The following is a 26,501-nucleotide window of genomic DNA, read 5'->3' as shown; positions in this document are numbered from 1 at the left end:
TGCTACAGCAGCTGGGAACACCACCTTTCCCTCCTTAGTCATCCACCACCCATGTCTTCCTCAAGTCCAACGTGTCTTGTTCATTTCCATTATTTCCTTGTCTGTATATTTAGGTTTTTCTGGGAGTACTGGTGTGGGAAGCAGAACCATTTGCTTCCCCACTGATTTTTGGGCGGCTTGTCTTGCTGCCTGATCAGCAGCATTATTACCAATCACCTCGGGGCTTGACCCCTTTTGGTGCCCATGGCAATGGATGACGGCAACCTCTTGGGGCAACCAGATGGCTTGTAGCAGTGCCAATATCTCAGTCTTATTTTTAATTTCTTTCCCTTTGGAGGTTACCAGCACTCTGTTCTGATAAATCTCCCCATGTACATGGGTGGTGGCAAAAGCATAACGGCTATCAGTGAATATATTTTTCCTTTTTCCTTTTCCCAATTCCAGAGCCTTAGTTAAAGCAATCAGCTTAGCCCTCTGTGCTGATGTCCCTTGAGGTAGCCCCTGCTCCCATTCCACCTGTTGGTCCTGATTGACCACCGCCGCTCCAGCATACCATACATCATCACGAACGAAACTGCACCCATCAGTATAGAACGTTATCTCTGCACGGGGGAGGGCCTGGTCCGTCAAGTCCGGATGTCCTCCTCTCGAGGTTTCAAGAGTCTTGAGGCAATCATGGATGGGCATTTGTTCGTCAGATTCTGGGAGTAGAGTAGCCAGATTGAGGCCAGCGGTGGTGGCAAACTTAATGCGTGGCTGTTCTAATAAGAGTCCTTGATATTGTAACAGTCTGGCATTAGACAGCCATTTGCTAGGTGAACTATTCAACAAGGGCTCAATGGCATGGGGAGTGATCAAAGTTAAATGCTGTCCAAAGGTCAATTTGTCAGCCTCTAGGGTTAAAGCAGCTGCTGCTGCTACTGTCCTCAAACAAGTAGGCCACCCTCAGGCCACTGGGTCGAGCTTCTTTGAGAGGTATGCCACAAGCCACTTCCATGGCCCCAAAAGCTGAGTAATCACTCCCTTAGCCACCCCATTTTTCTCTGTCACATACAAGGTAAAGGGCTTGTTTAAGTCTGGCAATGCCAGGGCTGGTGCCGATGCAAGTGCAGTCTTAAGCAATTGAAATGCCTGCTGGCAAGCCTCAGTCCATTCAAGGGGTGTATTTCCTCCCACAGTGGCCTAGTGCAGGGGTTTGGCAATCTCAGCAAAGCCAGGAATCCAAATCCTGCAATAGCCAACCGCCCCTAGGAACTCTTGCACCTGTTTCTTTGAGCCTGGCTTCAGAATCTGGAGAATTCCAGATACTCTCAATTCTGCCAGCCTCCTCTTTCCCTTTTCAAGAATATAGCCCAAGTAGGTTACCTTGGTTCGGCAGATTTGGGCTTTCTTCCAGGACACCCGATATCCCAGTTCCTGGAGGGCTTTCAGGAGGCCCTCGGTGGCTGGAATGCATTCTTTATCAGTTGAAGTCGACACCAGGAGGTCATCAACATACTGAAGAATAGTCTCCTGGGGAAACACTTTTCTTACCTCTTGCAGATCTTTGCTGAGAGCTTCCACCAACAGAGTGGGGGAGTTTTTGAATCCCTGCAGCAGCCGGGTCCATGTCAGCTGTCCGGTTGTTCCGGTGGTGTCTGGGTCAGTCCATTCGAAGGCAAAGAGGGGCTGGCTCACAGGTGCTAGAGGCAGGCTGAAAAACACATCTTTAAGGTCTAATAGTGAGTACCACCCATGACCGGGAGGGATGAGACTCAACAGAGTATAGGGGTTTGGTACTGTTGGGTGAATGGTCTCCACCTGGCTGTTTACTTCCTGCAAATCCTGTACTGGTCTGAAGTCTGAGGTGCCAGGCTTCCTCACAGGAAGCAGGGCTGTATTCCAGGCTGACTGGCAAGGGACCAGGATGCTGGCTTCAAGGAGTTGGTGGATGTGTTTGGATATCCCTACCTTGGCCTCCAGCCGAAGGGGGTACTGCCGCACATGGGCGGGGGTGGCAGAGGCCAACAGTTGAACCACCACTGGGGCATGGTGTTTGGCCAATCTGGGTGAATTGGTTTCAGCCCATACTAGGGGAAACTTTTTCTGAAGGTAGTCCCATTCTTGTTCAGGAGGTTCTGTGCCCTCCTTCAGCAGCTTAAATTCATCTTCAAGGAGAACCATTACCATAATGGCAGAGGGTGGCTTGAGTTTGAGAGTCCCTCCTTCAGGCTCAAAGGAAATAACAGCCCCCAATTTTCATAGTAGATCTCTTCCCAACAATGGGTATGGGCACTCTGGGATGACTAAGAAGGAAAGAGTAACAGTGCCTTTTCCCAGATTTACAGTTCATTTAGTGGTCCAAGGGTAAGAGGCCGACTGTCCTGTGGCCCCGGTAATGGAGGACTTAAGGTAGAAAGGGATCCAAGGGGTGTCTTTAGGACAGAATGGGTCGCACCAGTATCCACAAGGAATTGGACATCTGTTCCCCCTATTTCCAAAGTCACCATAGGCTCATTAGGGTCAAGCAGCCATGAGCCTCAGCCCCGTCAATCTTCCTCATCTACCAGGAAAACTCCATCTCTTTCTTTCTTTGTCTCTTTCTCTCTCTTTCTTTTCAACTTTTCACAATCCCTCTTGTAACGGCCCTTCTCTTTGCAATGTGCACATTGATCCTTCTCTAACAAGGGCCATACTTTACTTTTATCTTCTTTTTTATTCTCTCTGTATTTCTTTTGGATAAAACTTCCATCTGCCAAGGCTGCAATGTTCGCCTTTCCTATCTTTTTAGCCATTTTATCCTCAAAAGGATCCCTATTGTTAAACACCTTCATTGCCACACTCATCAATTTTTCCCTATTCTCTCCCTCAAATCCTTCCATCTGCTGCAGTTTCTTTCTAATATCTGGGGCTGACTGAGTAACAAAAGCCAAATTAATTGCCTGTCGATTTGCAGGGGCATCTGGGTCAATTGGAGTATATGTACGGTATGCTTCCAACAGATGCTTCAGAAAGGCAGAAGGGGATTCCTCAGGTCCTTGAAGGACCTCGCTTACCTTGCTCAAATTGGTAGGCTTTTGAGCGGCTCCCCTCAAGCCAGCTAGGAGATGCTGACGGTAGTTTTGGAGAGCTTCTCTCCTGCCCAAGGAATTAGCTTGCCACGGGGGATGGGTGGACAGAAGTTGCACCTCAATACAGGCCCACTGTTGTTCATTGAGGGGGCCCTCTGTTCCCCCTAACACTGACTTTATGGCTTGCCCTCGGATTCTTTCTCTTTCCTTGGAAGTAAAAAGAGCCTGGAGAAGTTGTTGACAATCATCCCAAGTTGGGTCATGGGTATGAAAAACAGATTCTAGGAGGGAGATCAAAGCCTGGGATTTTTCTGAAAAAGGAGGATTTTGATGTTTCCAATTATACAAATCACTGGTAGAGAAAGGGATATAGACATAATGACCCTGTTCTATTTCCCTAAGAGGCAGAAGAGGAACTGAACTAGTCCCTTCAGTGAGAGCTCTGTGGGGACCATAAGCTGCCCCTGTTCTCATGTGGGAGGGGGAGGTAATAGAATCTGGAGATTTTCCTTCTTCAGAAGGAGGAGGAGAGAGAGAGTTTCGAGATCTGGGGCCAGCTTTATCAGAGGAGGAGGATGGCTCCACATAGGGTGGAGGTCTTATAACAAGATCTAAGGGGTCAGGATCTTGTGAGAGCACCAGCTTGGGAGCCCAGATTTTGGCCTCTTGGGGTTCCCTTGGGGCCATAACCAGAATGTGAGAGTTTGTTCACAGGGAACAATGCTGCAACCATGCTGGAGGCTCTTGACAAGCCCGGACCCAGATATTTATATAAGGAAACTGATCAGGATGGCTAGGGTGCCCAGTGACCCTTTTCCATACCACCCTGCAGAGACTTGGGTCAAAAGAGCCCTCAGCTGGCCATCCAACTCCAAAGGCTGGCCATTCCAATTGACACAGGGAGTGAAGTTTTCCACGAGAAAATTTAACCCCATATTTGTTCTCCTGTTCGGGGGAAAAAGCTAATTTAAAACTAGTGAGAAAACAATCCAATGGGGTATTTCTGGAGCAGGATCCTCCCATCTCCACCCTGATGGTTTGGAAAGAAATACAAAGTTAAATACACAACGGACAGGACACTAACGTATGAATGACAAGACAAACAGGCACCACAACAAAACTGAAACTAAATCTTCCCTTATTCCTCGTCAGGAACCTTGGGGTCAGGGGAGGCTTACTGGCCTGTCAGCCACCTCACTCCTGACAACAAACGGTTGCAACCGGCCAAAAACTTACCTCCAGAGGTTTTCTGAGGTCTGTGCCTGAGAGTCTCCTGCTGAATCCTGCCACAGAGTCTGGGCTGAACCGGGGTTCCTTACCCAGGGATCTCACTGGGGCCAACAAAATGTAAGACCATTGGCCTTACCAAACGCTCTGAGGAGCTGACTGCAGCAAAGAACACCCAGGAAGGAACACACCGGACAAGTTGGAAAGTAAAACAGACCTTTATTAGTCTGGCCAGACTGCACTCCCAAAGCAAAATAGCTTAGAGAGGCAACTGGCTCAGAGTCCGAGGCTGTTTTTATTGGGGGTTGAGGGGGAAGTTAACATATAGAATTAAAGAAAAGGGGACAAAGGTTAGTGGTCGACTGTCATGTATTGATGGTCAGCAGACATTTGCAGCTTGTTCTATAGATTGTGGTGTCTGGAACATCAGTTCTGGGCAAACAAGGAGTTGAGTAGTTTACTTTGGGACTTTAGGTCTGTTACAGATTTTTATCTAGTGTCCCAAAACTAACAAGCATCTTTATCCCTTAACTCACATTTAATCACAATGGGGCTGGAGAAAAGGAACAAAGGTTATGCAGTCCCACAGCAGGTTGGGCACTCCATCTGTAGAGGGCTCTCCATCACTGCCCTACAGCATAACTCTCTGAACGTGTATTCTAGAAATAAAGAGGAATAATATTCTCAGTACTGCTAGTTTTAAGGTCTTGACTTTTCATGCAGCTTTAACTATCCCTGAGTTACCTTCTTATGTCATATCCCAAAATTGTGTCCTCATAACTTTCGAGGTCAAAAACAAAGAAAATGCAACCTACCATATGATTGGGACACCATTTGCTTCACTTTCTTTTATATTTTAAAAATTGTTAAATAATCATTTTTCCACACAGTATACAATTTTTTCTTGAATTTATTACATTAAAAATTTACATGTGGGCCAGGGATTTAGCTCAGTGGCCCTGCACCTACCTCGAAAGCACAACATCCTGAGTTCGATCCCCAGAACCAAAAAAAAAAAATTTACAAGTAAATACTCCCTGCATAAACCATTCTTAATCCCCTCTGCAAAGCAAAATAAGTCCTACTGTGGCTCTCAGCTAGTGGTGTTTCCTCATGTTGAAATTAGGACACACAGTGTAGCTCACACAGGGTACCAGCAGTACAGAAGTTGCCCTCTTTAGTGTTTTACCTGTTAAATGTTATTTAACACTCACAGTCACCCTGTGAGGTTAAGTGCTTCTATCATCTGCATTGTATAGAAAAGGAAATAGACTCAGAGAGATTAAGCAACTTTCCCAAGGCCACACAGCTAGCAAGGGTTTAGCTTTTACTCAAAACTAGTCTGCTTCAACTCTGTCCTTCTAACTTCTACCTGCCATTGCCTGTTACTCCTCATTTGGCTGTCTGGTCTCATGTCATAGCTAAATGTTTACACAGCTTCTTTTTGAGCTTCAGTGGTGTGTTGCAGACCTATTGTAGAATACTGTCCATGCCCCCGTACCTGCTAATCTACTTCACTTGCCAAGCAAAACAAGCTGGGCACAATGCACACAGCTGTCATCCCAGCTACTCAGAAGGCTGAGGCAGAAGGATGGCAAATTTGAGTCTAGCCAAGCAAATTAGTGAGATCCTGTCTCAACATAAAAACAGTAAAAGGGCTCAATGCTCACTGGTTTCAAATCCTAGTACTGAAAATAAAAGATGAAAAAAGCAAACCAGAATGTAAACAAAGCAAAAAAAATTTCTGCAGTATATTCTGTAGACCAAGTATATATTAATTCTCTGACTGATTATTTCAGGGTTTTTTCCAGTAAATATCTTTTTATTTGCATGTCTTAATGTCTTAGTCTGTGTAAGGTAAGAGGAGGGTAGAGAACTAAAAACATGATTCCTTAATCCTAAAATATATGCATTTAAATTGTAAATTCTGCCAAACTACTTCCCTTCCCAATTTACACTCTTTTAAAATAATTTTTATTCTTTCATTCTTTATTAGTACCTATTTATAAAACATAATGATTGCATTCAGCATGGGGAGTTGGTACATGTACATAACACTTTTTACTCTTTTTTTATGTCTCTTTCCCCTCCCCTTCTCCCACCTTCTGTATTTAAAAATTGCATTGGCTACTTCTTCAAATTTATTCTTCCAAGTGAAATTTAGAATTTTAAAATCAACTTTCTAAGTTCTATAAATGTGCTGGATTGTTACCAAGTATTTTCCAAGCCTAATTTATTGTTCTTTCCAGATATGGTTCCAAGCTTTGGATAAAGTCACTTGCCATCCTTGGAGTGAGTCATGTGCTTGTACATTTCTCGGCATTGGTGTAGAGGCTGTGTCCCAAGTTGGGAATGCCATTTCTTTTTGGCACAGCTACAAAAACCTTCTGGTTCTAGGAAACTCAGTTGGAGAGTCAGGCTCAACTAAGTTCTTGTTCCTATGGTCTAACTCCTTAATTTCATAACTGGATAATACTCCTTGATATCTAATAATTCAGGGCACAGAAATACACAAATGATTTAAATGAGAGTATGCATAAAAACACTGCCACTTCATCTTAATTGCCAATTTGGCTGAATCAAGAGATCCTGGAGAGGTGACTGGATCATGGGGCACTACACTCATGAGTGGATCAATCCACTGGTGTTCATAGCTGAATGTGCAGCCAGGAGGTGAGGCCCAGTCTGAGATGGGTCACTGGAGAGTGTGCCTTTGGAGGGCTATCTCTCACTGGACCTCTTCCCCTGTGCCCTGCTTCCTGGCCTCCATGAACTAAGCAGCTATGCTCCACCACACCCTTCCACCATGATGTTCCTGCCTTGGAGCCAGTTGACAGGCACTGAAACCTCTGATAATGTGAGCCAGAATAAACTTCTCCTCCTTAAAGTTGTGGGTGACAGCTATTTCAGCCCAGCTATAAGAAAGCTGACTAACAAAAACAGCAAATTACTTTGGGGCAGAATTCAAGTGAGACCTTTTAGTTCCTTTCTAAACTTATGCCGTGGACTTCAGTCCTCCAGCCCCATGGAGGCTGGCTTTGCAGTTCATCATTAACCTTGATTCTCACAGCACCAGAAGGTACTGAACCTGGCTGAGAGGTGAGACATCAATTCCTATAGGACAGCACCTCTTTACTTTAGTTCTTCATACTCCACAGTTCAAGTTTTACTGGTCCAAAAGTTAGGCAAAACTATGGAGTTTTTGCATGTCAGAGTTTTTAACACTAATTATGTGAAACTGACTTGAATTAGAAAAATAACAGCAGAAAACCTGTTTTTTGATTAGAACTACCAATTGAAGTATAATTTCCAAGGACACAATTATAGTCCTTCAGAGAAGGATTATAAAGAAAACCTACATGTCATTAAGCTTTGGTTTCAAAAGCATGGAATTTAATCACATGTTTTCTCCTTCTGAAGTGGAGAATTGTAATTTACTTAAAAACATCTATTCACTTAGTTACTTAAGAGATCCGCTATTTTTCTGCAATTTTATCAATGACTATCAAACCTAAAAATTTAAATATGTGAAACCATGCTATTTCAGAGAATTCTCACTATTCAGTTAATTTAAAATAAATGCTGAGGAAGCTTGGAAATTATTTTATTTACTAGCTGATTTGGTAGCATCCTGTTAAAATTTGCAAAATTTTGCTCTCTAAGTGAGACATCAAATATTCAATGCTTGAAAATTTTTGTTTTGTTTGAGAAAAATGATTTGCAGTATTTCAAATTTTGCTGGCGAATTGACAATTTAGTAATATGTACTTGACAATATTTCAGTGATACATTTCTCCCACTGTTCCTGATAACAAAGATGTGTGTGAATATATAACTTGAGTGAAGTAACTGTTTCTTTCTTTTTTCCTATTTTACAAGCTAGGAAATTGGCATAAGTTCCAACTTCCGACTGTCTTCCTGCTCTGCAAATTTAATTTATCTCCCTGTAAATCTTTGCAGTTGCATCTGTTATAGCACATAGCACACTGGTTTCCATATTTTTTGCTGAAGGTTCCCATGCAAAGAGCATCTTATGTGTCTTACTAATGGGCTCTGTGTCCCTGGCATCTACAAAAAAATCTTTTTTTTTTAATATCTCTCTTTATTTATTTATTTATTTATTTTGGTACTGGGGATTGAACTTGGGTCCTTGCACTTGTGCAGCAGGCAGCGAAACCACTGAGCTAAATCCCCAGCCCTATGACTTAATATCTCAATAAATTAACAGAGTAGTCACTGTTCAAGGTTTATTTGGTGATGTAGTTGGTTTGACACTTGGTTACATTGTGCACAGGTAGATGTTTCCTTTTTACATTATATGGCAATGTACACTACTGATATATAGATATAATACACAAAATAAAATCCTTTAACAGTTATACATAAGACATGCAACATTGGATTTACACACTGAATCCCAGGCAGTGACCAACTGGGGAAAGAGACTAGGCTGGTTGGTGAAGTTACATAACAGAGCAACATACATCTGACTTGAAGGGGAACTGGAGCCTGTGCCATGTTGGCTGTGGTGTCTGAGATGGTGGGGCTGCTTTATACTAACCAGGTTAAGACTATACAAGTGCCATCTGGCATCAGGACAGAACTGTGGGGTTCTGTGAACAATTTCTATTCTTTTTTTCTTTTTTTTGGTACTGGGGATCAAACTCGGATCCTTGCGCTTCCTCAGCAAGCAGTGAAACCACTGAGCTAAATCCCCAGCCCACCACTTCTATTTCTAACTTGGGGAACTGATGTTTTTTCCAGGCCATCTTAATACTACTGCTCCAACCACAGAGCAGGTAAAAAGGACAACATGCACAACCTCCAACCAAATCCTCTTGCAGCCTGACAGCAAAGTGGTGTGACACTGGAAGACTTTAAAACTGCAGCTCTTTCTGGATTGCCCACAGCGTATCTGGACTCTTCTTCAGACAGACCTCTTCCTCAGGAGTCAGGGTCACCTTCACAACATCTGAGATCCCATTTTGTCCCAAGATACAAGGAACACTAAGGAAGACTTCATCCTTTATTCCATAGAGACCCTTAATCATGGTAGAAATTGGATGCACTCTCCTGAGATTCTTCATTATACTTTCTCCCAAATCTGCCACAGACAGTCTGATGGCCCAGGATGTGTAGCCTTTGAGTTTGATCACTTCATAAGCACTGTCAATCACCTGTTTGTGAACCTCTTTCCAATGCTCTTTATCCCCATCAGTTCCTAACTCGGGGTGCAGATTCTTCAGGGAGATGCCAGCAACATTTACTCCACTCCACACAGGCACACTGGAGTCTCCATGCTCCCCGAGGACCCATCCATGGCAGCTCAGGGGGTGAAACCCCAGCCTTTCCCCCATCAGGTACTGGAACCGGGCTGAATCCACATTGCAGCCACTGCCAATCACACGGTTTTTGGGAAAGCCACTTATCTTCCAAGCCACATAGGTCAAGATATCCACTGGAATGGAAACAATAAGCAACTTGTAGTTTGGGCTGTACTTTACAATATTAGGAATGATGAACTTAAAGATGTTCACATTACGCTGTACCAAATTAAGACGGCTTTCTCCCTCTTGCTGATGTGCCCCAGCTGTGATAATAACCAGTTTAGAGTTTGCAGTTATATTATAGTCTTTGCTAGAGACAATCTTTGGTGTTCTAAGGAAAAGGCTGCCATGTTGGAGATCCATCATCTCTCCTTTCAATTTGTCTTCTATGACATCAACAAGAGGAAGTTCATCTGCCAAGTCCTTCATTAAGATACTGATGGTGCAGGCCATGCCCACAGCACCAACCCCGACAACTGTAATCTTATTCTGGGGGACCTGCTCTTCCTTAAGGAGATTCATGATCAGCTGATCCTTGAGGCTGGCCATCTTGGACTTCGAACCAAAAGGAACCGGGAGTGCACGTTGGGCGGGCGTCGGGGCACGTTGCTGCAAAGTCCGGACTCAGCGGCAGCTGCTCAAGCACACCAAAAAAATCTTAAGTAGTGTAGGTACTTTGAACTTTTTGAATTGAATTAGATCAAACAGTACATTCAACTTTTATTAAATTTTCATATCTAATTTATTTCATAAAAACATTTCAAACCATGAATTACTTAAGTACTTACAGATAATTATTGGACATTATTCAATTTTGCTAAGTATTTTTGGTACATGTACTCTTCTGAGTCTAGAATTCAATAATCAGTTATTTTAATTCCTTAGTATTCTATCTGTAAAACCAGAAAATGAATTTAAAGACAAGTGGGTAACACAATAACAACAGATAACTGTTTGATTAAGTAAAATACTAATTACAATGCATTTTATTATGCATTATTTAAGAATTTGACAGTCTTTTTTTTTTTTTTTGGTACCAGGGATCAAACTCAGGTCCTTGTGCTTGCAAGGCAGGCAGCAGAACCACTGAGCCAAATCCCTGGCCCTAGAATTTGACAGTCTTACTGACAAGAAGCAGTAGTAAAAGGAATATTTTGTCTTTACCAGCTTGCTTCTTTTATTTTATTTTTTATGTAAAGCAGAAATATGTCTGTAAATGGAATACCCTTCAATTTAGAAAACGATATATACACAATCATAAATATGACCAACATATCTAAAGACAATGGTTTGGTAGTATCATTATGCCTTCTTTGGTTCTTTTTAATTTTTTTTCCTGAGGATGAGAATGCAGCCCAGGGCCTTGAACATATTTGGCAAGGGCTCTACAGCTGAACCATACCCTGAGCTTCATAATTCTTAATTGACAGCTGCTATAGAGATCACATCCTGTTGTCTTGTTGAACTCTAGCTTAGCTGTTCACTCCCTGTTTAATGGACACTTAAGTTTTAATTCATCTCATCTGTAAGTACTCTCTTTGCTTCCTTTTTATGTGAAGCCCTGTTGAAGGCTTCAAAGGCAAATCTTTTATGAGAGCTGGAGTGAAAAGAGCCCTTCACCAGAGCTCAGTGGCACATCCAGGTAAACAACCACCCACACCTCCCACCAAATTTCACTGTTGTGTGGAATGATTTTGAAAATAAAAGTATTTTCTTTCAATCACTTTTGCAAAAAAATTTTCAAAATGCTTCAAAATCTGCTAAAGTCAATTAGTGCTTAGTTAATTCTGTAGGCAATCAAAAAAAGATTCTCACTACAATAATTAATACTTATGAGGTATAATAAAAATATAGTGAATGTTTAAATGTTTTAAAAAATTATTATTGTATAAGACACTTTGACTTTAATCTCCCTCAAAAAACTCCACCTCACTCCAAACCCACTTGTTCTGTCAGTCTTACCACCTCCTTCCATAGTTCTGGAAATCCTCTTTTGTGAGTGTCATTATTTGCACTGTTGTGGCTGCCTTGATGTCCTGAATCAGTTGAAAATGTTTTCCTGTCATAGTCACTTTATCTTCAGGAAGAGCCAAAAGTGGCCTGGTGAGAAAGGTGGATGAGGACACTGCAATGTTTTTAAGAGCCTGCCTTTCTGTTGGATGGTACTCAGCAACAGTATCCACTTTGTTGTCACATCTTGTAAAAATTCTCTTAAAAAAGGACTTCCATAACTGCTTCAGAAAGTGGCAAGAATGATGGGCTAATAGGATAAAAATGTTGTGAGGGAGGAGGGATATTGTGAGGGGTAGGAATGACAATGTGTCTTTTACAGTAATTTTAATTTAAATACATACAGTATTTTTTAATCATTCTTTTCACACTTTAAAAAAACTTATAATGAAGATAATGATAATTCTTGAATTTATGTTATCTTGTTACTGTATACTTATTCTTTTTCCCCAACAGTTAAAATATTTTGGTTATTTTAATAAAAATATGAGCATCACTTCAGCAAAAGAAGTGGCACAGATATCTCAGTAGTTTGTAAATATAGTAATCAATAGTATGAGTTATTTGAATGATGAAACAGAATTTCCTTCTGAATTATTAGAAAGGAGGTTGCTTCTTTTCACTGTATAACATACAACAAAGATAGATGATACACAGAATGAGCTAATCTGAAGGAAAATATTTTCCAACTTCAGGAATATTCTTTAAAATCGGACTTAAAATAGTCACCCCACAGAATATTCTTATACAAGTGAATATTTTATTAGACCTTTAGTCTATATTTTATGAAAAACTTATTCTCAAATAATTCTGCTCTTTTATCCCTTAAGAATTAGAGAGTTGATTTTGAAGTGTTCTTCTAAAGACTTAGAATTGCTTCTGACAGGGCCCAGTGTACTAAAAATTGGCTGAGTCTCTATTTCAATAAATTCTTCAAAAATTTTGAACATATTTTAACTATAAATAATTTTTACCTCAAAAAATTGCTTATGCATTAGCAGAATAGAGGAATTTGAAAGGAGAAGGGAGATGTCTTATGGTTAGTAGTTCTAATACTACATGGGATAGTTCTTGCATATGGTGTCTTAAGCATCATATTCAAAGCCACTTGTCACCAGTACTCCTGCCTACAAGCTTCAACTTCTTCATGTAATTTCTGCATTATTTGGTAACTCTATGTTCACTCAGTCATTTAAGTTAAATATAGGAATTGTTTTTGACTTTCTCTTATTGTCGTTCAGAATCAACCCACATCAAGACCTGAAAATATTTGTATGTTTATCTCTTATTACAGCTCCATTCACTAAAATAATAACAAATATTTAACAAATGAAATAATACATAGGGAGTACTTAAAAGGGATGAGATTTTTTTGAAGTGTTCATGTTGATGGTTTTAGTTTTCATTTTCATCAAAGTAACATAAATACATGGTTTATGAAATCTTGTAATTCTATAAGATCTTATAATGAAAAACAGTGGTTTCTTATGTCATTTCAATGTTCACCATTATCAGATGCAGTCTTTCATTTTTTGTTTTTTCTGTTATCTACCTACCTCCATGTTTATAAACAGAAGCTTATACTACTACTTTTTATATTTCATGTTGAGTTAAGAAGAAAGTATTCTGCTGTTTGTTAAAATAAGAGGGAGACTTTATTCAAGACTGTTGCACCTTAGGAATATTGCAGTAGGGGAATGAGAATGAACTCTTTGAAAATTTCCACTGAGCTCACACCCCCAAAGGAAACAGAATTGACAGCCAATAATATTAAATATCTGTGAGTCTGTTCTTTGGATTAGTTACTCTTCTCAGACAGGAAATCTTTAATCTCCTGTCTTTGGGGTAGGATGTTAGGCAGGATTATGTGGGGTGATGATGAGAATAGATATTAATATTATCTACATTTTCCTTATGAGAAAATTAGCAAAGAAAGGTCAAGTGGCCACCACAAGTTTTTGGTAATAAATCCCAAAGTCTGGATTCAAACCTTGGCAGACTAATTCTAGAATATGTCTCTTCAGCATACACAAAATGTTCTTTTGTATCAATTACAAAATAAGCACCTTGAAATCTGATCAAAAAGCACAAATTAGCAATGCATAGTTTGAATTGGTGAGACTTTTATGTATGTTGACAGTTTTCCTTATACTTGTATGAACAACCCCTTCTGTCTCCTTGGTGAGAGTTTGGCTTCATTATTATTATTTTTTTGTATTAAATTCTTGTATTGGTATATTGTAGGTATACAACACAATTACATTTCTCATTGGGAATTGTACATTTACATAGTGCATCTTGGTTCTTATTTTTTCCCCATTCCTAGCCCTCCTTTCACACCCTCCACCCTTCCCTATTTACAAAGACTTTATTTCCATTTTTTCCATTTCTCAGCATTTTTCCTTTCCCTTCTTTCCTTTCCCCTGCCCCTCCCACTACCCCTACCCCTTTGGACCTTTTCTTCCTACTTTGCATTGTCAATTATTCATTCTAATCATTGGTACATTTTAGGTATACAATATAATGACATTCATCATTGGAAATTTGCACCTTTACATAGTCTCTCTTGGTTCTTATTTTTCACCATTGCCCAGCCCTCCCTTCAACCCCTCCAGTCCTCCCTATTTACAAAGATTTTGTTCCTATTTTCCATTTTCTCATATTAATCCCATTCCCTTCTATCCTTTTCCCTAGCCCTCCCACTTCTTTCCCCTTTGCCCCTTTTCTTCCTATTTCACATTACCTATTATACATTTAGTCCTTATTTACACTTTCAGTTTCTCACACCAGAGAAACTATTCGGTATTTATACATGTGTGTCCTATTTATTTCACTTCAGAGTATTGCCTCAATGTGCATCCACTTAGCTATCAATGTGTCTAATTTCTCATTTTTTATGGCTGAGTAGTACTCCATTTTATTAAAAAACCACATTTTCTTTATCCAGTCTCCAGTTGATGGGCATTTGGGCTGTTTCCAAGTTTTAGATGTTGCAAACTGCTTTGTTATGAACATGGGTGCACATATATCACTGTGGTATGATTCTTTTAATTCTTTGGGGAAGATCTCGAGCAGTGGAATAGTGGGGTGAAATGGGATTTCCAGTCCTAGTTCTTTGAGATATCTCCATACTGATTTCCACAGTGCTTGCACCAGTCTACACTCCCACCAGCAGTGGAGCAGGGTTCCTCTTTCCCCACAGCCCTGCCAGCATTTGTTACTGGTTGATTTCATGATAGCAGCCATTCTTTCTGGAGTGAAGTGAAATATTAGCGTTGTTTTCTTTTTCATCTCTAGAATGACGAGTGACATTGAACATTTTTTCATGTATTTATTTGCTATTTCTACTTCTTTGTCTGAGAAATGTCTGTTCATTTCAGATGCCCATTTTCAGATTGGGTCTTTAAATTTGGGAGGTCTGATCTTTTTAAGTTCTTTATAGATTCGAGATAGTAGACCTTTGTCTGAGGAAGAGGAGGTGAAGATTTTTTCCCACATTGTGGATTGTCTCTTCACACTGCTGGTGGTTTCTCTTGCTGTGCAGAAGCCTTTTAATAAGAAGAGATCCCATTTGTTGATTGTTTGTGCTAGTTCACGGGCAACTGAGGTTTTGTTCATAAAATCGTTTCCTACACTGATGTCTTCAAGGGTTCTACCTAACCTCTGTTCCAACTGGTTCAGAGTTTCTATTTTAATATTTAGATCTTTAATCCATTTTGATTTTAGTTTAGTGCATGGTGAGAGATACAGGTCTAGTTTTAATCTTTGGCAAGTTGAAGCCCAATTTTTCCAGCACCATTTATTAAACAGGCTATCTTTCCTCCAGTGAGGGTGTTTGGCTCCTTTGTTGAAGATGAGATGGCTGAGTGTGTCTGGAGTTGTTTCTGCATCTTCTAATCTGTTCCACTGGTCCTCAAGCCTATTTCTTTGCCAGTACCATGCTGTTTTTATCACAGTAGCTTTGTAGTATAGTTGTAGGTTGGGGACTTTGATACCCCCTGCCATGTCTCTGTTACCTAGAATTGCTTTTACTATTCTGGGTCTCTTCTTGTTCCAAATGAATTTTTGGATTGTTTTCTTGAGTTCTGTGAAGTATGCTTCTGGGATCTCAACTGGAATTGCATTAAATCTATATAGCAGTTTTGGAAGTATGGCCATTTTCACTATATTAATCCTTCCTACCCAGGAGCAGGGGATGTCTGTCCATTTTCTGATATCATCTTCAATCTCTCTTTTGAGAGTGCTATAGTTTTCAGAGAAGAGGTCTTTGATTTCTTTCATTAGGTTGGTTCCTAGGTATTTCAGTTTTTTGGATGCTATTGTGAAAGGAATTATTTGCCCTATTTCTCTCTCAGTGAGTCTGTCATTGGTGTAGAGGAAAGCTATTGATTTTTGTATGTTGACCTTGGAACCAGCTACTTGACTGAATTTGGTTATTAAGTCTAGAAGACTTTTGGTGGAGTTCTTGGGGTCTTCTATATAGAGTATCATGTCATCTGCAAATAATGACAATTTGACTTCTTCATTACCTATCTTTATTCTTTTTATTTCTTTCTCTTGTCTAATTGCTGTGGCTAATGTTTCCAGAACTATATTGAACAAGAGTGGTGATAGTGGACATCCTTGTCTTGTTCCTGATTTTAGTGTGAAGGATTTCAGTTTTTGACCATTTAGTATGATATTGGCTGTTGGTTTTTCATAGATGGCTTCTATCAGTTTGAGGTAGAGACCATCTATTCCAATTCTTTGTAGGGTTTTTATCATAAATGCATGTTGCATTTTGTCAAATGCTTTTTCTGCATCTATGGAGATAATCATATGGTTTTTGTCCTTGGCTCTATTGATATAGTGTATTACATTAATTGATTTTGGTATATTGAACCATCCCTGCATCCCTGGGATGAATCCCACTTGATTAGGGTGTATGATCTTCTTGATGATATTCTGTATTCTGTTTGCCAGCATCTTAGTAAGGATTTTTGCATCTATGTTCATTAGTGAGATTGGCCTATAGTTCTCTTTCTCAGTTGGGTCTTTCTCTGCTTTGGGGATCAAGGTGATGCTTGCTTGCAGGAATGAATTTGGGAGTATTGCTTCTCTTTCAATTTCATTGAAGAGCTTAAACAGTAGTGGCAGCAGTTCCTCTCTAAATGTCTTGTAGAATTCAGCAGTGAAGCCATCAGGGACCGGGCTTTTCTTAGTTGATAAGTTTTTAATTACATTTTCAATTTCATTGGTTGATATTGGGTTCTTCAGAATTTTTAGGTCTTCTTTGTTCAACTTTGGTAATTCATATGTATCTAGGAATCTGTCCGTTTCTCCTGTGTTTTCCATCTTATTGGCGTATAGGTTCTGGAAGTAGGTGTTGATGATCCTCTTTATTCATGCTGCATCTGTTGTAATTTCACCCTTTTCATTCCTAATTTCACGGATTTGGGCCTTTTCTTCCCTTTTTCTGACAAGGTTGGTTAAAAGTTTGTCAATTTTGTTGATTCTTTCGAAGAACCAACTCTTGGCTTCATTGATTTCTTGTATTATTCTCTTAGTCTCCATTGCATTGATTTCTCTTCTGATGTTTATAATTTCCTCCCTTGTATGAGCTTTGGGGTTGTCCTGGTCTTCTTTTTCTAGAAGCTTGAGGTTCAGCATCAGGTTGTTTAATTGGGATCATTCTGTTTTCCTAACATGTGTATTCACTGCTATGGATTTCCCTCTTAAGACTGCTTTCATTGTGTCCCATAGATTCCGATATATTGTATTGTCATTGTCATTTAATTGAAGGAACTGTCTGATTTCTTCTTTAATTTCCTCTGTGACTCATTGGTTATTCAGAAGTGTGTTGTTCAATTTCCACGTGTTTATGAAATTTTTTGAGTTTCTTTTGCTATGGATCTCCAATTTCATCGCATTATGGTCTGATAATGTACAGGGGATAACTTCAATTCCTTTGCACTTACTTAAACATGTTCTATGTGTGAGTAGGTGGTCTAATTTGGAGAATGACCCATGTGCAGCTGAGAAGAATGTGTATTCTGATTTTTGGGGGTGGAAGACTCTGTAAACATCTGTTAAGTTCATTTGTTCAAGAGTTTGATTGAGTTCTAGTATTTCATTACTTATTTTTAGTCTAGTTGATCTATCTATTTGTGACAGTGGGGTGTTGAGGTCCCCCACTATAATTGTATTAGTGCATATATGACTTTTCATGTCCGTTAATATTTATTTTATATAGTTGGGTGCACTAGTGTTTGGTGCATAGATATTTATGATTGTCATCTCTTCCTCTTGGATTCTTCCCTTTACAAGGATGTAGTGTCCTTCTTCATCTCTCTTCATCAGTGTTGGTTTGAAATCTACCTGATCTGCCAAGAGGATAGCTACTCCTGCTTTTTTTCGGGTTCCTGTCACATGGAGTATTGTTTTCCACCCTTTAACTTTCAGTCTATGAATTTCCTTTTGAATTAAGTGTGTTTCTTGTATGCAGCATATTGTTGGATTTTGCTTCTTGACCCATTCTGCCAGTCTATTTCTTTTGATTGGTGAATTGAGACCATTAACGTTGATGGTTATAACTGAAATGTATTGACTTCTCATTGCCATGACTTTTTCTTTTTGTTGGGTTCCCCCCCTTTACATTTAATTTCTTGTCATGCCAGATGGGTTCATTCTGTTTTGCTTCCTGGGGTTGTGATCCTCAATGTCTGTTCCTAGGTTATTGTGTAAAATTCTTTGGAGTGCTGGTTTGGTATTCACGAAGTTCCTAAGGTGCTCTTTGTCATGAAAGTATCTTATTTCTCCATCCATTTTGAAAGATAGTTTTGCAGGGTACATCAATCTGGGTTGGAGGCTGTTTTCTTTTAGGGCTTGAAATATGTCCCTCCAAGCTCTTCTTGACTTGATTGTTTGTGTTGAGAAGTCTGCTGTGATTCTGATGGGCTTTCCTTTGTATGTGATTTGTTTCTTTTCTCTAACTGCTTGTAGAACTTTATTCTTCTTTTGAGTTTCTGGGATCTTAACAATTATATGCCTATGTGTAGTTTTTTTTTATCAAGGCTATTTGGAGTCCTATATGCCTCACTTATCTGTATGTCAAGCTCTTTTCCCCTGCTTGGCAAGTTTTCTGCCATTATTTCTGTGAAGAGGTTTTTTATGTCATCTGGACTCTCTCCTGTTTCTTCATTGAGCCCAATCAGTCCTATGTTATTCTTTTTTGCATCATCTAGCAGCTGCTGGATTGATTTCTCATGTTCCCTTATAATTTTGAAGCACTTTTTCTTTTCCTGGTCACTAATTGCAATCTTATCTTCTCTAACTGAAATTCTGTCCTCACATTGGCTCATTCTGATGTGTAGACTTTCAGTGGAGTTTTTTATGTCCTGGAAATCTATTTGCATCTGTTTTTTGGATTCCATTTGTTTCCTATGTTGGGATTCCATCATGTTTCTGAGCTCCTCTCTAGATTTATTAATCATGTCTTGCACTAGGGGCACAATTTCTCCTGTTCTCTGAGAAATTATTTCCAATTTCATTTTTTCCAGATCCCTTTTGTTGCCAGTTCAGTGGGTCCAGGTGGTTGAGTATCAGAGTGTTCCATCTCATTTCCCTTTGGGGTTGCTGTAGGTGACCTGGAAGTTTGGTTTTGAGACTTACTTACATGTTTTCTCATTTTGACTGGGCGGGGGGCTGTTAGAGCCTGCACAGATTACCTCCTCTGAGCTGGGTGAGGTGGGACAGGGGACGGGAGCAGTGGTAGGGATGGTGACCCAAAAGCCCTTTCCTGTGGGCTGGGATCAGCGGGAGGGATGGTGACTGGGAAGCCCCTTCTTCTGGACCAGGAGCAGTGGGATTGCAGCTCAGAAGCCCCTTCCTCTGGGCCAGGAGCAGTGGGACAGAAAGTGGCCCAAAAGCCCTTTCCTCTGGGCTGGGAGCAGCGGGAGGGATGGTGACCAGGAAGCCCCTTCCTCTGGACCAGGAGCAGTGGGATGATGGCTCAGAAACCCCTACCTCGGGGCTGGGAACTGCAGTACTCAGTACCTTGGTCTGGTAGTCTGGTGTCCTCTGCATTTTTGTAGTGTAGAACCAGATGGCTGTCTATCTGCAGCGGGGTGATTCGGTGTCTTCTGTGGGACTCAGGACCTTGGTAGGGCATGCACAGACCTTCCTGTGTGCAGCAGGCTCTGGCTTCATTATTGAACCCCTAACTGCTGCAATTCTCTCAGTGCACTGGTGCTCAGAGAATCATTAATCTGCAGAACTTCTGTTATTAAATAATTTGGCATACTTCCTATACAATACTGCTTCATGCTTACTCACTTGCCCCTGAGAATTCTCTGGCTTTGAAAAATTATTTTTATTCAAATGCAGCATTGTCATGTCTTTTTTCAGACTTCTAAAACATTTCCACGTCTCTCAAATTCTGTGTGTGTGTGTGTGTGTGTGTGAGAGAGAGAGAGAGAGAGAGAGAGAGAGAGAGAGAGAGATTTGGGGATTGAACCAAGAGAATTTACATTGAGGTACATCCTCAGCCCATTTTAGAGTATTTTGTTTTGATACAGAGTCATTGCACAAGTTGGACTCGGTCTTGTGGTCCTGCCTCAGCTTCCCAGGGTGCTACAATTACATGCACCTGCCACTGCACCTGAAAATGTCTTCTATTCTTAAAGGCAAGTTGGTTAGGTTGGTCCAAAATAATGTTTTAATAGTATTGTTTATATCATATAGAAATATAGTTTACTTGCAAAATCCTGGGATATATTAAAGAACTATAACATTAGCCCTTTGCTAAGTAGCTTATTGAAGTGCTCAAATGTTTTTTCTTTATTCATCATTGATCAAACAGTCTTACAAATACTAATAATAAATACAATGCTGTGCATTTTGTTATGAGCTATGTTATTTATGATGCTTTTGGGGTTTTTTTTTGGTAGGAAACAAACAAATTCAGCAATGACCCACTATATCATAGTGTCTATGAAACTTATGAGTTGGTGGAAAAATTTTATGATCCAACATTTAAATATCACCTTGCTGTGGCCCAGGTTCGAGGAGGGATGGTGTTTGAATTGGCCAGTTCCATGGTGCTCCCTGTCAACTGTCAAGATTGTGCTGTAGTTTTAAAAAAGTATGCTGATAAAATCTATAATATTTCAATGAAGTACCCACAGGAAATGGAAAGATACAGAGTATCATTTGGTATGTTACACTTCCTCTTTGCAAATTCATTATTTGTATGTTCCCATTAATTTCTAAAATACAATGGCATACATTAGGTCACATGTTATTTACAGCTATCCTGGGTGACCAAATAATCTGTTTCTCTCTATGAATATATTTTCCATTTCATAGATACTAATATATAATGCTTTGTAAAACACAAAAGAATATGCTTTCTTTATTCTGATTTTAAAACTATAGAATACTATTAGAAATTATGTTTTTAGTTTTTGATGATTCCAATTTCTATTTCAGACTCATTGTTTTCTGCAGTACATAATTTTACAGAAATAGCTTCTAAGTTCAGCAAGAGACTTCAAGACTTAGACAAAAGCAAGTATGTTCTGTGTTTCTTTATGTCTATAACAGATATAATTAAAAGGAAATACGAATTGACATCTCTGTTACCAAAATGTCCTCAAACAAGTTGTTGCTGTTTTCTGTCTTCCTCTACCCGGACGCACCCTATAGGAGGTTGCCCTTCTTTCTCTCCAAGACCTGGATCTAAACTCTGAGTGCTGCCCTGCTACTCAGAGATGCAGCGCCCCCTCACAGCCAACGGAGGAGTTGCAGCATCCACATCTTAGCCAGGACTGTTCTCTGCTCTGTGACCCTGGCTTTTTCCACTTTTATTTCTTGCTCTTTCACTGTCTGTACATCACAGCTCACATAATCTTATTCCTAGAGCATAGCTTTTTCTACCTCTTCTTGAAGTCATTACTTCCACATGGAAATACAGTGGCGCCTCAGTTCACGAACTTAATTCTTTCCATGATTCTGCTCCCAAATGAGATTGAAAGAGAACCAAATCAAATTTCCCCATAAGGTCAACATTGAACCTAACCATTGGATTTGATTTGATTCTTGTCAAATTCGGTTTGTGACCAGAATGGTGGAAAGACTGAAGTTCGTGAACCTAGATACCACTGTACTGTCCTCATTTCTGCCCCCACCTGGCAAAATTTGACTTATCCAGAATAGTAAATATTGTGAAGCCATTGACTTTGGAAGTTAAACATTTAGGATTGATTCTGTATAAGATCATAAATATAAACTATAATTTGAGCATAATTTTAAAGGTACAAAGGCAACACTAAGGAAAATGTGGCAATACTAAGGAGATGTCAGTCTGGTACAAGCTGCTACAAGATCTGTGATTGCTATGGTAACCATAAAAGCCCAGATCCCCCAAGACTTCCCAAGGCTTCCACTGGCAGCCAGTTAGAGCTCTGCCAGGCATGGTTTGTCAGGGTGAGGGTTGTGACCTGCGATCCAGCCAGGTCTGTGTCCAGCGGAACTCCACTCTTGATGGCTCTTCCAGGGCAGCAGAGGCTGTAGCCCAGCTGTCAGACCTGGAGAGAGCATGAGGCTCCCACTGGCCCCAGGCAGCTTGGGCTGTCTAAACAAAGAGAAGTAAAAGTACCTCTGGGGGAAGGTCAGCCCTCCTGTTCTGTCTCTGAGCATTTACCTCCGTGGTGTAGTTCAAATTGCACTCTGCTCCATACAAGGAACATAGGAGGGTTTTTAAATGGTAGCCACAGGATCCAAAATCCAGCAAGAGAGCCAGAGAGGCAGAGACAGAGAAATGTGAAGGAGTGAGGGAGAAAAGAGGATAGGAGGAGGGGAAAAGAGAGAGGGACAGATGTGTGTGTTTATGTGTTTGTGCATTTCTATGTAGGCGTGTCCATGAGAATTCTTGTTATGTAGCAATACTTCAGAAATTTGATTCAGAAGCCAATAGCTACTTACTGAAATTATCTTCCATTCAATTATCTCTTTGCTTATAGGAGCTGGTAACAGTCTATGCCTCTTTCATACAATTACCTAAACTGGTAAATGATGTTAAATAACTAACTGTTAAAAATAGCTTACTTGAGAGGCTGAGCCAGGAGGAGCACTGTGGCAAGGCCACCCTGGAATACATAAAGAGACTCTGTCTTGACAGAAAAAGAAAGAAGCTCAAGTATAAATTGTGAGGTCTTTAGTTATTTCTATTTTCCTTTTGTCAACATAGTGCAATTAAAAGGAGAATATGTACTTCATTTACTCTAAGACCTTATGTTTGTGACCTTGGGCAAGTTGATTAACGACACATTCTTCATTATTTATGAAGTGGAGCTATCACCCTGTTCAACTTGCAGGATTGTTCTGAAGATTAAAAATAACGCATTATGTAAGCCTAACAAATGGTAGGTGATCACTATGAGCTATTACTAAAACTAATGCAGAAATTGAGATCTGATTAATGGATTAAAATATTCCTTATTTCAATGATTATTTCTCATTAAGTATGCAGAGTTAATGTACTGAATTCAATAACTCATTGCTGACAAAGGTCGGGTGACAATATTTCAATTATATTGACTCATTTTTAGTATAATAACAACTTCACCATCAGCCTTTGGAACTGTGAGTCAGCTCTGTGGGAATATTTGGATACTTGAATATTGTTGAAAGGATGAAGTTAATGCCATAGCTTATGTTCACGACAGGCTTATGTTTAAGAAGAAAAATGTAAGGCTGGGGATTTAGCTCAGTGGTTCTGCCGCCTGCCTCGCAAGCGTAAGGACCCAAGTTCGATCCTCGGTATCAAAAAAAAAAAAAAAAAAAGAAGAAGAAGAATGTTACTGTTTGTCATTTGGTAAATATTTATAACTTGCCAGGAACCTAACATAATAGTGCAGAATCATGCCTAGACTCTTAGCACACGGGAGGCTGATTAGGGAGGATTGCAAGTGTGAGGTCAGCCTGGGCTGCAAACTGATTTCAGGTCAGAAGTGGGTTATAGATAGGAGGAACATGTTTTAAAAACATCATAAGATCCATTAATTCCACATCTATTTATATATCCAGATGAATAGAAATCAGTTCAAGACCAATAGCTGCAACACTCATGTCCATTGTAATGTTATTCATTACAGCCAAGTTATAGAATCAAGTTAGGTGTCCATCTGTGGATACATGGAGGAAAAACTATGGTATATATACATAATGGAATATTACTTTGTCATAAAAAATAAAATCCTAGCCACTCATGGTGGTGCATGCCTATAATCTCAGCATCAAGGGACAAGTTTGATGCCAGTTTAGGCTACATAGTAAGTTCAAGGCCAGCCTGGAATACATGATGAGATAATGTCTCAAAAACAAAAACATACACACAAAAAATACGCTCACCCCCCAAAAAATAAATAAAATTAAGAAACCAAAATACCCTGTTATTTGCAGCTATATGGATGCAGATAGAGAGCACTAAGTTTTGTGAAATAATTCAGGAACAGAAAGACAATTACTTCGTGCTTTCACACACATGAAAGGTAAAATAATAGATCTTATAGAAGTTGAGAATGGGAACAGAAGGGGGAGAATTAGAAAACAGTGGAGTCACTTTATATTGACCAGATTTCCCATACCTGAGGCAAATTACCCTAATGCAAGTACACTGGTACCTCGGTTCATGAACTGAATTTATTTTATTGTTTTGGGAAAGATGGCTCTGTTTGTGTGGGGAAGATGGTCATGGTCATATTTGTCACCCAATGTGGAGTTTGCTAATTGAAGCAAAATTTTGTTGAGTGCTTTTGTTTCCAAAGTGAATTGTTGCAAAGAGAAGCAATCTTGAACCGAGGTATTACTGTAATTAAAGGAAGAGGTTTTTTGACTCACAGCTATAGGTGATTCAGTCCATAGTTGGCTGGTTCCAAGGCAGGAGCATCATGCTAGCAGCTGCATAACTCATGGCCACGAGTAAGCAGGGCCAGAGTGGAAGGGGCCCTGGAGCAGATGTAGGTGTGATCTGGGCTCACAGCTCTATGGCCCCCTAGACACACCTAGAAATGTGCTTTACTAGTCTGCTGCTGATGTCTTAATCCAGATAAACTGAAGTGTTAAGGTACATAAATGGTCATTCAGAGGTACAAAATATTGTTACTTAGGAGTTATTTCTAATGTTCTACAGCACAGTCGGTTGATCGTCGTTCACAAGGATTTATTATATATTTTATAAAAGATGCAGAAGACAGAATATGGATTGTTCCCAAAGTGAGAAAATGAAAATGTTTAGAAAAGTGTAATTGTCTGTTACTTTGGTTTGACCATTACACAGAGGTGGTTCATTTCCAACCACCAGTAACAGATGCATTGAGCTTGTTATTTAAAGAAGAAATATTGCTAGGCATGGTGTTGCAAGCCTATAATCCTAGAACTCTGGAGGTTGAGGCAGGAGGATTGCCATGAGTTTGAGGCCAACCTGGGTTACATCATGAGTTCAAAGCCATCCTGAACTACATAGTGAGATCCTGTCTCAAAAAATAAAAATGTAAAACAAAAGGAAAGAAAAGAAAAATTTAATTCAGGCATGATGTGTAATGCCTTAATCTTCCTGCCCTGGGAGGCTGAGGCAGGAGGATGGCAAGTTCAAGCACAGAATTGGCAAATTAGCAAGATCTTGTCTCAAAAATAAAAGAGCTAGACAGGCAGCTCAATGTGAAGGCCCCAAGTTTAATGACTAATAATGAAAATAAAATATATAAAATAATGTCATATATATTTTCACTTCCTGTAACCACAATGTTGATGAAATATTTTGACCTAGTTATCTCATTACTGTAATTTCCCATAGTTTATGAGAAATTCAATAGAAGACCCAGCATTTTTCTTTGCTTTTTGGTTTGTTTGTTTGTTTGTTTTTGTCTTTTTTAGTACGGAGATTTAATCTAGGGACTTCCTAATAAGCTGTATCAAGAACCCCACAGCACAGCCCTTTTTTAAATTGGTAGTGTATCCCTAAGTTGCTGACTTGTTCAGCCTGGACTGGAACTTGCTATTCTCCTGCCCCAGCCTTTCAGAGTGCTAGGATCACAGATGTGCACCACCATGCCTGGCTAGAGGCTGCAAATGTTGTAGGATAAAACCTTACTTGATTCCAAATAAGTCACTTTATTAAATAAATAAATAATTTGAATCACTTTATTGCTTGAAGACACCCTCTTGAAAAATAAGTAGCTGGAATCCAATGATGACTACAGATACTTTTACAAACTTTTATTTATTTTTTCCTGAGACAGGGTTTTGCTATGTAGTTCAGGCTGGTTTTGAGCTCAGTATGTAGCCCAGGCTGGCCTTGAACCCGCAGTGATCCTCCTGCTTCAGTCCTCTGAGTGCTGGGGTTACAGACATATGCCACCAGCCTTGGCCACAAACAAATTTTTTGAAGGAAGTATTTTTTTTTCTTTTTTGAGACAGAATCTCACTAGGTAGTTCAGGATAGCCTCAAAATCACTCTGGAGACCAGGCTAGCCTCAAACTCACAGTGATCCTCCTGCCTCAGCCTCTCAAATGCTAGGATTACAGGCATGTGGCACCACACTAGGCAGAAGATTTTTTAAGACATAGAACTGTCCCCAGATTTTCAGTGATATGGAACAGCAATCCATTTTGATACATGTTCAGAATAAAGTAACATCATAAAAGAGAATTCTAAACTAATGCATGAAATTGAAATTACTGGCCTAGAATTCATTATGAATACAATCATTTCTAGGAGGATAATATTCAGAATTATTTAAATGAGGATATTAGACATTCATTGTATTCTTACTAATTTTAGGCAATAGACCAACCCATTTGACTGGGTTCCCTATACTAGTTGTATCAACAATAGTAACAACTCATT

General features: G+C 39.8%; 1 non-coding gene across 1 annotated transcript; it reads right to left on the bottom strand.

Moving 5' to 3' along the window:
• Window positions 1-9,112: 9,112 nt before the first annotated feature.
• Window positions 9,113-10,227, bottom strand: LOC101724420 (L-lactate dehydrogenase A chain). Its single transcript, XR_002390357.2, has one exon. It is a non-coding gene; the product is annotated as an L-lactate dehydrogenase A chain (transcript).
• Window positions 10,228-26,501: the final 16,274 nt, after the last annotated feature.

The sequence above is a fragment of the Heterocephalus glaber genome, unplaced genomic scaffold (assembly GCF_053883595.1).
Source record: "Heterocephalus glaber isolate CG9 unplaced genomic scaffold, H.glaber_assembly_v1.0 deba00001429, whole genome shotgun sequence".
Taxonomy (NCBI): Eukaryota; Metazoa; Chordata; class Mammalia; order Rodentia; family Bathyergidae; genus Heterocephalus; species Heterocephalus glaber.
This window is presented reverse-complemented; position numbering and strand designations above follow the sequence as displayed.